The sequence below is a fragment of the Terrapene carolina genome, unplaced genomic scaffold (genome assembly GCF_002925995.2).
Source record: "Terrapene carolina triunguis isolate 2854851 unplaced genomic scaffold, T_m_triunguis-2.0 Scaffold237, whole genome shotgun sequence".
Classification (NCBI taxonomy): Eukaryota; Metazoa; Chordata; order Testudines; family Emydidae; genus Terrapene; species Terrapene triunguis.
The window spans coordinates 919,914-932,250 of record NW_020664588.1 but is presented as its reverse complement, the minus strand read 5'-3'; positions in this window follow the sequence as shown (position 1 = coordinate 932,250).

Genomic DNA, 12,337 nt, shown 5'->3' with positions numbered 1-12,337 from the left:
GCATTGTTCCTGGAAGTACGAGTCCTGCTCCACACATGAGCCCCCCAGAGCATCCATTGCCTCTGTGCAGCGAGTGCTGATATGGGCTCAATGCACAGTACTCCACTGAGGAAGGAACAATCAGTTGCACAGATACAAAATGGGAAATGACTGCCTAGGAAGGAGTCCTGCGGAAAGGGATCTGGGGGTCATAGTGGACCACAAGCTAAATATGAGACAACAGTGTAACACTGTGGCAAAAAAGTGAACATCATTCTGGGATGTATTAGAAGGAGTGTTGTAAGCAAGACACGAGAAGTAATTCTTCTGCTCTACTCCGCGCTGATTAGGCCTCAACTGGAGTATTGTGTCCAGTTCTGGGCATCACATTTCAGGAAAGATGTGGGCAAACTGGAGAGAATCCAGAGAAGAGCAACAAAAATGATTAAAGGTCTAGAAAACATGACCTGTGAGGGAAGATGGAAAATATTGGGTTTGTTTAGTGTGGAAAAGAGAAGACTGAGGAAGGACATGATAACAATTTTCAATTACGTAAAAAGATTGTTACAAGGAGAAGGGAGAAGAATTGTTCTTTAACCACTGACGATAGGACAAGAAGCAATGGGCTTAAATTGTAGCCAGGGCGGTTTAGGTTGGACATGAGGAAAATCTTCCTAACTGTCAGAGTGGTTAAGCACTGGAATAAATTGCCTAGGGAAGTGGTGGAATCTACATCATTGGGGATTTTTAAGAAAAAAACCTGTCAGGAATGGTCTAGATAATACTTAGTCCTGACATGAGTGCAGGGGACTGGACTAGATGACCTCTCAAGGTCCCTTCCAGTCCCATGATTCTCTGATTCTATAATTCTATGCTGTCTCATTAGGGACAGGACTGGACTCTTTCCTTCTTTCTGAAATGTGGTTGGTGTCCAGAGGCGTGGGAACTAGAGGTTCAGGGGGTGTTGCAGGTTATATGGGGGGGGGCTCTGCTCCTGGCTCCACACCCGGGGTCCCAGCTGCCAGCCCCGTGCCCGGAGCTCAACGTCCACCACTAGTTGTTACCCCAGCCTCGGCCCCCTTACCCTTGTCTGCATCCCTCTGCCCCCGGAATCATGGCCCTGCTCCCAGCCCCAGCTTTAGAGGGCAGAGGGAGGGGCATGGACAAGGGTAAGGGGGGGTTACAAGGTAAAAATTTTGGGGACCACTGCTGTACAGTTTCGCTGGCTTTCAGCACCTCCACTATAAAAAGTGTTCCAGCACCACTGTTGGTGTCTGTCCGCAGCACCTCTGGTAGAAGCAGACATGTCTTTCTAACAGGGTCTCTCTGGTCACCCAGGAGTTCTGGGCTGGAGGCAGGAACCCCTGTGGGAGAGTGTCTGGCTAGTGCTGTTCCTTGGTGAGCATATTGCTCCGTCCTGGCTGTCCGATCCATGACTAAAGTTACAAACACCGCTCTGGGCTCTGGCAGCATCCACCAGAGTGCTCTGTCAGACACGGAAATCTGTCCCATCTCCAGGCAGTTATGGCCAGTACATACACCCGACCCACGGGAATTAGCATCTGGAGTACTGTGCAATACTGTGTGCAATTCTGGTCTCCCATGTTTAAAACTGATGAATTCAAACTGGAACAGGTGCAGAGAAGGGCTACTAGAATGACCAGAGGAATCTAAAATCTACCCTATGAGAGGAGACTCAAAGAGCTTGGCTTGTTTAGTCTAATCAAACAATGGCTGAGGGGAGATATGATCGCTCGCTATTAATACATCAAAGAGATAAACACCAGGGAGGGAGAGGAGTTTTTAGGTGAAGCACCAATGTGGACACAAGAACAAATGGATATAAACTGCCCATCAACAAGTTTAGGCTTAAAATTAGGCAAAGGTTTCTAAAGCATCAGAGGAGTGAAGTTCTGGAACAGCCTTCCAAGGGGAGCAGTGGGGGCAAAACACCTAACTGGCTTCAAGACTGAGCTTGACATGTTTATGGAAGGGATGTGTGACAAAGTTCCTCCTCTACCTTGGTGGGTCCTGCGCTTATTGGCGGATTTGCTCCCTTCACAGATTCACCCGATGGGTCAGGAAACAGCCCAGAGACCTTCCCCTCTGGTAGAAGCTATAGTCCAGGTCAATTCCTCCTGTGTTTGATCAGGAGTTGGGAGGTATGAGGGGAACCCAGGCCTGCCCTCTACTCCGGGTTCCAGCCCAGGGCCCTGTGGACTGCAGCTGTCTATAGTGCCTCCTGGTACAGTTGCACGACACCTACAACTCCCTGGGCTACTTCCCCATGGCCTCCTCCAAACACCTTCCTTATTCTCACCACCGGACCTTCCTCCTGATGTCTGATAACGCTTGTACTTGTCCGTCCTCCAGCAGTACGCCTACTCACTCTCAGCTTCTTGCACACCTCTTGCTCCCAGTTCCTCACACACACTTCCTCTCCTCTGGCTCCCCCTGGCTTGACTGGAGTGAGCCCTTTTATAGCATCAGAGGGGCCTTAATTAGAGTCAGGTGCTTAACTGCCTCACCTGACTCTTAGCAGGTTAATTGGAGTCAGGTGGTCTATTAGCCTGGAGCAGCCCCTGCTCTGGTCACTCAGGGAACAGAAAACTACTTATCCAGTGGCCAGTATATCTCCCTTCTGCTACTCTGCTGTTCCCAACTGGTTTGGGTCTATCACAGATGGCATGATAAGGCTGCCTACAATGGCATGTAACTGATCTGTGACTGCTAGTAGTAAATATCCCCAATGGCCAGTGATGGGACACTAGATGGGGAGGGCTCTGAATTACTACAGTGATTTCTTTCCCAAGTGTCTGGCTGGTGGGTCTTGCTGACACCCTCAGGGTGCAAATGAACACCCTATTTGGGGTCTGGACGGAATTTTCCCCCAGGTCAGATTGACAGAGACCCTGGGGGTTTTCACCTTCCTCTGCAGCATGGGGCACAGGTCACCTTCAGGTTTAAACTAATGTAAATCATAGAATCATAGAACTGTAGAACTGAAAGGGACCTTGGGTACGTCTATACTTACCTCCGGGTCCGGCGGTAAGCAATCGATCTTCTGGGATCGATCCCGGAAGTGCTCGCCGTCGACGCCGGTACTCCTGCTCTGCGAGAAGAGTACGCAGAGTCGACGGGGGAGCCTGACTGCCGCGTCTGGACCCGCGGTAAGTTCGAACTAAGGTACTTCGACTTCAGCTACGTGAATAACGTAGCTGAAGTTGCGTATGTTAGTTCGAAGTGCCGGGTTAGTGTGGACCAGGCCCTTGAGAGGTTATTGGAAGCAATTTCTGTCCATGAACATACTTCTCTTGTGCACTGATCACAATGATATTTGGGGTCCTAAAAAAGTCCCTTATTGCCTACGTATGGAGACGCACTATACTACCAAGTGGGCACAGCAGATACTTGCCCATCTCCATGCAGAGCCACTGTTAGCATGTTTGGCTAAAGGCAAAGGGAAGTACGGCTGTCCAAGGGCATACTTGATGATCCAGTGTCCAGACTAGCCACAAAAGACATGGCATGCTGGGCATACATTTAAGAGACCAGCATGAGTTTGTAGTGGGTTATATCATCTGTCTTATTGAATTATTTTCAACTCTGCAATTCTAGAGGCATTTTTTATATTGCAGATGCCCTGAGCATCATAAATGGTGATGTGATGATTGTTTTTGGCACATTTTCAATATGCCAAGGCAAACTTGCACCTGGGAGTTCCTGGGATGCCGGTTCTAATTAATGTCTGAGCAGCCTGTCAGGTTTGGAGCGCAGGAAGTGATGGATCTTCTCCAGACTAGTGCTCTGGTACCTGTGCCAGTCATTGCTGGAGAGACATCGCTCTGTCTGGCTGCAGGTGCTAATCAAAACAGACATTGTTGCCAGGTTACTCAATCTGCGCATTGCATGTTACTGTGCGGAGTCGGCTCTTGTATCTTGCAGGTAGAAGAGAAGCTCCCACGCACATCTCCTTGAGTGTGTCTGCCATCCAACACAGTGACTCCAACTCAAAGTTCCCGCTTCAGTCCTGAAATGTGAATCGTGGGAAGAAATCCCTTCTGTCCATACCGGCGCAGTAACTGCCAAGTGGATCCGGACTCGCAGGGCCCTTTGCTGCAGCTTGGTGCGGGAGTGTTCCCAGCTCTTGGAGACTGTGATGGAGCAGAGAGGCCCCAGGCCAGCAGAGAAAGGGTTCATGAGAGCCTGTGGGCCCAGCTAGCTCTGCCCTGTTATACCTGCAGCCAATGCCATGCCTGGAGGGGGAATAAAAGGAGAGGGCGTGGCTCAGTTGCGGGCTGGCTGGTGAGGCAGCAGGACAGAGCTCTGCCTCTCTGCATGAAGAGAGATTTGCTGGTGGAGAGACAGGCCTGATAGCAGGTGAAGACATACCCGTTGTGTCTCTGCAATGGCGTGGCTGGAGAAGTGCTCCCTTGTGGACCTTGTGGACCGTCACTGGGGGAGAAGCACACAGCCACCAGGAGAGAGTGACGCTCAACTAAGGGAGACGGAGGATGAACTAATAGTGAGTTGACTGTATTTTTTGCTTGGGAACATTTTGGGACTAAGCCCCTGCAGCCCCCCTGATGTGTTAAGATATAGGTGCACCCAGTGGGCACCGGGGATAGAAACTTCCTCCCCGTCTGCCCCCTGCGGAAACCCACAGCTGCATGAGGACACCGAGAAGATCCACAAGGGAGCACTTCTCCAGCCACACCATTACAGAGACGCGACGGGTATGTCTTCACACAGAGTTAGCCCAGGCTAGGCCAGCACAGGTGGAGCATCCCCATTACAGAGAGCTACCAGTGCCAGACCCATGTGGCAGTGTCGCAATGGTGCTGTTCTAACCCCTGTGCTGGGATGGATGTCTATCAGAGTATCCCATGGCTCTTAGCGGTGCAATAAACTGGGCCACTTTATGAATGAATGCACAGTGTGTGGCGAGAGAACTCTCTGGGCACTTGTGTGGAAGTGCTGTTGTGGGTATTAGTGACATCACCCCACAGCTTTCCCCGACGGCTGGAGTCAGCTTCTGGCACCCAGGCAGCACAGGAGGAGGATGGGTCGGATGGCATCTCTGTAAATGCTGTGGAAGGGCAGCAGGACTGCAGTAGGCAAACAGAAGGTTAAATGCTGTGCAGGAGAAGAAGATAAGAACAGCCATATTGGGTCACACCATGGTCCATTTTGCCCACTGTCCTGCCTCTGACAGTGGCCAGTACCAGGGCTTCAGGGGGAGTGCATAGAACATGGCAGTTATGGAGTACTTACATTTTCAGAAAACTTTTGACAAGGTCCCTCACCAAAGGCTCTTATGCAGAGTAAGCTGTCATGGGATAAGAGGGAAGGTTCTCTCATGGGTCAGTAACTGGTTAAAAGTCAGGAAACAAAGAAGAGGAATAAATGGTCAGTTTTCAGGAGAGAGGTAGATAGCAGGATCCTATTTAGCATATTCATAAATGATCTGGAAAAAGGGGTAAACAGTGAGGTGGCAACATTTGCAGATGATACAAAACTACTTAAGATAGTTAAATCCAAAGCAGACGGTGAAGAGTTACAAAATGATCTCACAAAACTGGGTGTCTGGGAAACAAAATGGCAGATGAAATTCAATGTTGATAAATGCAAAGTAATGCACATTGGAAAACATCATCCCAACTATACATATAAAATGATGGGGTCTAAATTAGCTGTTACCACTCCAGAAAGAGATCTTGGAGTCATTGTGGATAGTTCTCTGAAAAGATCCACTCAATGTGCAGCGGCAGTCAAAAAAGCGAACAGAATGTTGGGCATCATTAAGAAAGGGATAGATAATACGACAGAAAATTTCATATTGCCTCTATATAAATCCATGGTGTGCCTACACCTTGAATACTGTGTGCAGATGTAGTTGCCCCATGTTAAAATAGATATATTGGAATAGGAAAAGGTTCAGAAAAGGGCAACAAAAATGATTAGGGGTATGGAATGGCTTCCATTTGAGGAGAGATTAATAAGACTGGGACATTTCAGCTTGGAAAAGAGACGACTAAAGGGGGATATGATAGAGGTCTATAAAATCATGACTGGTGTGGAGAAAGCAAATAAGGAAGTGTTATTTACTCCTTCTCATAACACAAGAACTAGGGGTCACCAAATGAAATTAATAGGCAGCAGGTTTAAAGGAAACAAAAGGAAGTATTTTTTTTTTATACAGCATACAGTCAACCTGTGGAACTACTTGCCAGAGGATGTTGTGAAGGCCAAGACTATAACAGGGTTCAAGAAAGAACTAGATACATTCATGGAGGATAGGTTCATCCATGGCTATTAGCCAGGATGGACAGGGATGGTGTCCCTAGCCTCTGTTTGCCAGAAGCTGGGAATGGGCAACAGGGGATGGATCACTTGATGATCACCTGTTCTGTTCATTCCCTCTGGGGCACCTGGCATTGGCTGCTGTCGGAAGACAGGATACTGGGCTAGATGGACCTTTGGTCTGACCCAGTAGGGCCGTTCTTATATTCTTATGAGTAATCCAGCCCTGTGTTTCAGTCCCAGCTGCTGGCACTCAGAGGTGTAGTGTTGCCCCGAGCATGGGGTTGTGTCCCTCAAGGGAGGAGTTAGACAAGGAAGTGGAGCCGAGGTGGAACTGGGGGTAGCATGGGAGGAGCAGCTGCAGCTGGGTTTGATTAGCCTGTGGTCTCATTGCAGTGCAGTCAGGTTGCCACCCTGGGCTGAAGCCAAAGCAGAGCTCAAACCTGTACCCTCGGCTGTGCCTGCCAGCGTGAGCTTGGGGCCCCCTGAAGCCTGGGTTAGAGGTTTCCCTGTGTGAACAGAAGGAGGGTTAAAGGCTAACACCCAGGCTGTGGCTGGGCTGACCCTGCAGGGAAGAGGTGCCATTTATCTGGCTTCTCTCTAACTCGTATCCCGTGGAGGAGGCATGGCAGGGTGCAAAAAAGCGAGGCCAGAGCATCTCTGCCTGTTCTCAGCTGGAGGAGGCCCCTTCAGGGCTGTTATTGCATGCATACATCAGCGCTGTCTGGGGGCTGCTCTCTATTAGGCTGGACCTAAAGCCATCACAGAACCAGGTGGGGAACAGGGAGCCTTTGCCGAGAAGAGTAGCCAAGTGGCTCTGTACTAACGCTTTCATCGTTCACCCTGAATATGAATTCATATAACCCTAACCCCTCTGCCTGGCTGGTGCAATGCAATGGGATGGGAGGTCAGCTATGACCCTGCTTTGTCTTCTTGTGCCATAGTTTTCTAAAAGTAATATGCATGGATCTGTCCAACGGCAATCAGCAGGACCACTCCCAGAGCAAGGCACCACTTGCCATGCGTAAGGGTGGTTGAATCAGGACCAACATATTTAGACGTGTGAATTTCTTATTGCGAGCAGTTTGCCATCAGTAAGCTTCTAAACCCCCCTTCTCCAGGTCATTAACAAACAACCTCCACCCCCATGTCAGTCGGGGCTCCATTGGCCATTATCCATTGGCCACAATGAACTGATCGCTCACCCCCATTCTTTGTTCTGTCTCTTATCCAGTCTCAAAGATCTGCTCGGGTTGAACCAGGGATTATTTCCGGGAGTCCTGGGCCCTGTGCTCTGCAGGAGGTCAGACTAGATCATCACAGTCGTCCTTTCGGCCTTGGAATCTCTGAGTCGATTGGCTTCACTTGGGTTTGATTTCCATTTTCATACGGTCACCTGTCTGTCTCACACAGCCCTCTGCACCTTGCCAGCTACCCACAGATGGGGTTTCATTTATCTTCTGTCTTCCATCTGGGACTCGGTCAGTCACGTAACCACTCGCCATGTGGAGTCTCAGGCTTCTCATGTCTTTGCTTCACACTTTAGGGCCAGGTTCACCAGCTTCCTCTTTAAACAAACCCCTTCCTTTCTGGCGTGTGCTGTCGGCCTAGAGTGCTTGGTACCTTCCTACTCGCCGGGATGTGGTCACTGTTACTTAGTGGCTCAGCTGCAAAGGGCTAAGTCTGAGGATGGCCTCCTCTTTTCTGCGTGCTTCAAAGAACCATCATTTCCCATGCTGAGAAGTTGCTCCTTTACATTTAGTCCTGTTGTGACATGGGGCCTGTTTACATTCAGGCAATCTGGAGGGTTCCCATTACTCCTGATTTTTAGACTTAGTTGTTTTTTTGATCTCCCTCAGCATTGCGCACTTGATATCCTGTTCCTGAGCAGGAGGCCAGCAGTATAAACCTGCTAAGATATTTGTATTCTTAATGCTTGGGATTTGTACAGCTATCATATGGTCCCCACTCCTCAGGAGTTTCCCCCCTTGGATTCTGTGCACAGAGGGGGAATGTAACGTTCTCTGACCATGGAGTGAGCCAATGCGACTTTCAGGGAGCAGAGAAGTTTGAATTAATGGGACCCTCTTGGTACGACTTTTTGATACTTTTGTTTATTTGCTGTTTTATTCTCTAGTGTATTTACAAGTCTGGCCTGTGAGAGGAGGAGACACTTGTGTGCTTTCCCGTCTCCCATGCTGCCTGCCCGGGAGACTTTGAAGTGTGTTGTCATAGCTCTGATATAGAAATATCCACAGTGATTGCTTTACCCCTTGTAAACAAAACACACAGGGCTCCACGGGGCTTAGTCTGTGAGTGAAATTCCCTTTTTGTGGTTCGACATATTCATGACCGAGAGTGCCCCTGGAGCTGGGCCTTCAGCGATGAGATATGACAGGGCATGAATGATTGTTCAGCTACAGTGACAGTTTAAACTAGAGCCACTGCGGATGTGAGTAAGTGAGGCAACCACTCCAGGGATCGGGAGCCCAGATGTTACAGCTAAAAAAGACCTTTCCCTTTCAGTGGGGAAGTCTGGAAAATAGCTAATGTGAGCTGCCTTCTCAACCCCCCGGCCTCAGAACGCAGGAGGCACATGCAGAGCCAGAATCTCTGACCTGTCCTGGCTCTAGATGTACTGGGCTGGGCACCAAGGACCTGATCCTGCTACACCGGCGTTGCTCTGTTGCACGGGGTCAGAACCCCCAGCTGGGGCTAGGGGACGCGCAGCCGCCCGGTGACTGCCACGGTGTGCTCTGCCTTCCCAGCCCACCTTCCTTGTGAACTGCCGCCAGGGTGGCTGTAACTGCCCAGATCTCCTGCTCACAGGCTTTTCTGTGGCTTCCCTCCCTCCTCCCCTGACCTAGGGTGGGCAATGCCCCTTGGCTGGCAGAGGTGCCTTGCAGACCCTGCTTTCTGAGGTGGGAGCTGGGCGCAGGCTGTGCAGTGAGCGCCAGTACACCTGGGATCCAGGCCGTGAGGAGGCGAGGCAGCAACTCCCTCTTCAGCTCCTCCTGCAAAGTCTGGGTGTGAGCGCATGAGGCCCCTGCACTGAAAACATAGTGTGTCCGACTAGCCACACCCAGCAGTGGCCCCCTCCCTTCCCAGCCGGACCTATTGGCTATGGTTTATATGTATAGCAGTTCCATGCTTTACGCGGTCCGTATTCTGGTTTGGGGGGTGGTGTCTCCAGGGTGCTAAAGCCACAGAACATTCGAATGCACCAATAATGAAGTAACACACGGGAGGCAGCGCTGCTTTATCCTGTTCTTTGCAGGACTGATGCTGATGTGACTCACAAGCCTAGATCAGAGGATTGAGATCTGTCAGTTTCACTCACTGAATTGGATGTCGGTCTGTCCCTTTATTTTTCTAGACCCCTTTATGATCCTTGTACATTTTTCTCATTTCTGAGATAATTAGCAGAACTTTAGCGAGTTCATTAAGTTCTGCATTTGAACAAACATAACTGAAAAACTTTCAATTTGTCTAAAAGATTAGTGTGACCTGGGCTCTCCGTCATCCCAGTTTAACTTTGCCACCAGGTTAAACAGTTTGTATACGTCTTTAGCAAAAGTATTGCTCCATGTTGACCATGTCGTTAATTTTTCTTAAGATCCTGAGTCATTCTGTGTGTGAAAAAGTAAAGTGATGTTTGTTGATCAGAGCTGGCTTCTGCTTCGAGCACTCCTGGAAGCTCCAGACACACTGTGTGCATTTTGGAGACAGCAGCAGGGAGAATTGTAGTGAATGGAGCATGTCTTTCCAGGGTGCAGTTCTGCTCGTGCAGTGATAACCTCTGCCAAAGAACAGTGACGGATGGAGTGGGCCAAACGGGCTCTATTCCCAGCATGTGCCCCTGGAATGATGAAAGGAGGAATTAGTTTAGGAGGAATGAAAGGGAAAATGCACCTTTTAACAGGAACCAAGATGCAGTCACAGTAACCGATAACAGCCCTTTGCCCTAGAGAACCATGGAGTCACACGGGCTATGTTTCTGGAGTCCACAGCCCCGAGCCTCAGGTTTGGCCAAGCTCCATCATTACAGGACCTGTTTGTAGGACAGGGCGAAGGAGACTCAGCTGGTAGCACATCCCAGTTGTGCTCTCCCAGGCCCCCCGTAAATTAAAGCAGTCTGAGGGCTGCTCTGAGTTACACTGGTGGGTAGCAGCTGCCTGGAACCCCTTATGCCAGCTGGGGTCCCCAAGCACAGCATGCTACGGCCAGAGCCCCTCTGACTCTGCACCTCGACTCTGCTGGGAGATGTGGGGCTGCACATGCCAGTTGTATGCAGGCCGAGGAACCCCCACACGTACATCAGAGATACCCAGCTGCCCTTTAGGGGACTTTTACAGCCCCAGAGCAGCTCACAGGGAAGAGCGAGGGCTGGAATCTGATGCTATGGGCTCCCTTAGGCTGTGTGTGAAGCAGGCAGAAGTCATCACATTCAATGGAGTAGCAGCACATAAGCCAAGGGCAAGGAGAACAAGTCAGGCATAAGGCTGTGATGTTATGGGTGTAATATAATATCTCTTTGAAAGGTGACACAGGACCAGAAAGAGTTAATTAACTCACAGACTGACCTGACCTAGGGCTGAACTTTAAAGACTGGTTTGGGAAATATATAAATGAATAGAACTTTGAAATGCAGCCTGCATTGTTAGAGATAGAAGGACAGGTGTTTGCTCAGGTCTTGTGATGTAAGCAAACAAATCTTGTCTATTACTTTGGCTTTGATTCAAAGATCAAAAAAAGGAGTATTAGTATTTAGGAAGACACTTGAGTGAAATAGTATTATTGTCTATATGTCTCTTTGAAGGTTGTGGTAACCTGTATCTGAACTGTTTAATGGATAAATTACCCTATGCTAATTGCCATGATGTTTGGGAGAAGGAGAGTTAAGTCTATTGTTTTCTCAGGCCAAGAGGCTGCTGGAAATGTATAAAAACCCTGGGACACGATCCTTCTTGATCTCAGATCTGCTTTGGGTTTCAAGAAAGGGAAACCATAAGCCATACGAATTGAGATCCTCAGTCACTGACTGGAGCCACCCTGAATACGGACATTGGACTATAACCTATGGACTATTTCTAAAAGGACTTTTGGCAACTACAAACTCACCATCTCTGCAGTGTATCTGAACCTCAAGAACTGAATTCAAGTCTGTCAGTATATTGATCTTTCAACCACCTCTCTTTCTTTCTTTTCTTTTTTAATAAATTTTAGTTTAGTTAATAAGAATTGGCTATAAGCGTGTATTTTGGGTAAGATCTAAGTTATCATTTGACCTGGGTCTGGGTCCTTTGGGATCAGGAGAACCTTTTTTCTTTTATATAATAATATATGGAGATATACCTATCTCATAGAACTGGAAGGGACCCTGAAAGGTCATCAAGCCCAGCCCCCTGCCTTCACTAGGAGGACCAAGTACTGATTTTGCCCTAGATTCTGGAGTGGCCCCCTTAAGGATTGACCTCACAACCCTGGGTTTAGCAGGCCAATGCTCAAACCACTGAGCTATCCCTCGCTCCATGATGAATGGCTGCTGGTGGTGATACTGGGAAACTGGAATTGCTTGTATGACTTCTGGTTAGCCAGTGGGGTAAAACCAAAGTCTTCTCTCTTTGGCTGGTTTGGTGCCTTAATAATAAAGGACACCCAGCTTTGGGCTGTAACTGCCCTGATCTAAGCAATTTGTCCTGAATTGATACTCTCAGTTGTGTCCTACCAGAGGCAGCATCATTACAAAGGCATTGGCAGAAAGTTCTGCTGTCCCCGACTAACGGGGGAATTCCTTGGGGCGGATTCTGCCGCTGCCGTGCTGCAGTGACCAGCCTGGAGCTACTCTTGGATTTACAGCTGGGGCTATCCCTTGGGACAATGTTTGCATGGGGCCCTGGTAGCTCCTCCAGAGGCTGGTTAATCACTCTTCTCTCCCTGTCTGTCCTTCTCTCCCCCGCCCCCCCACACTCCCCGACTCCCCCTCCCCCAGCAATCCCTTCCAGACCTGTCCTCTCCTTTGCTTTCAGACCCTGGGAGCGTCCGTTTGCACAGC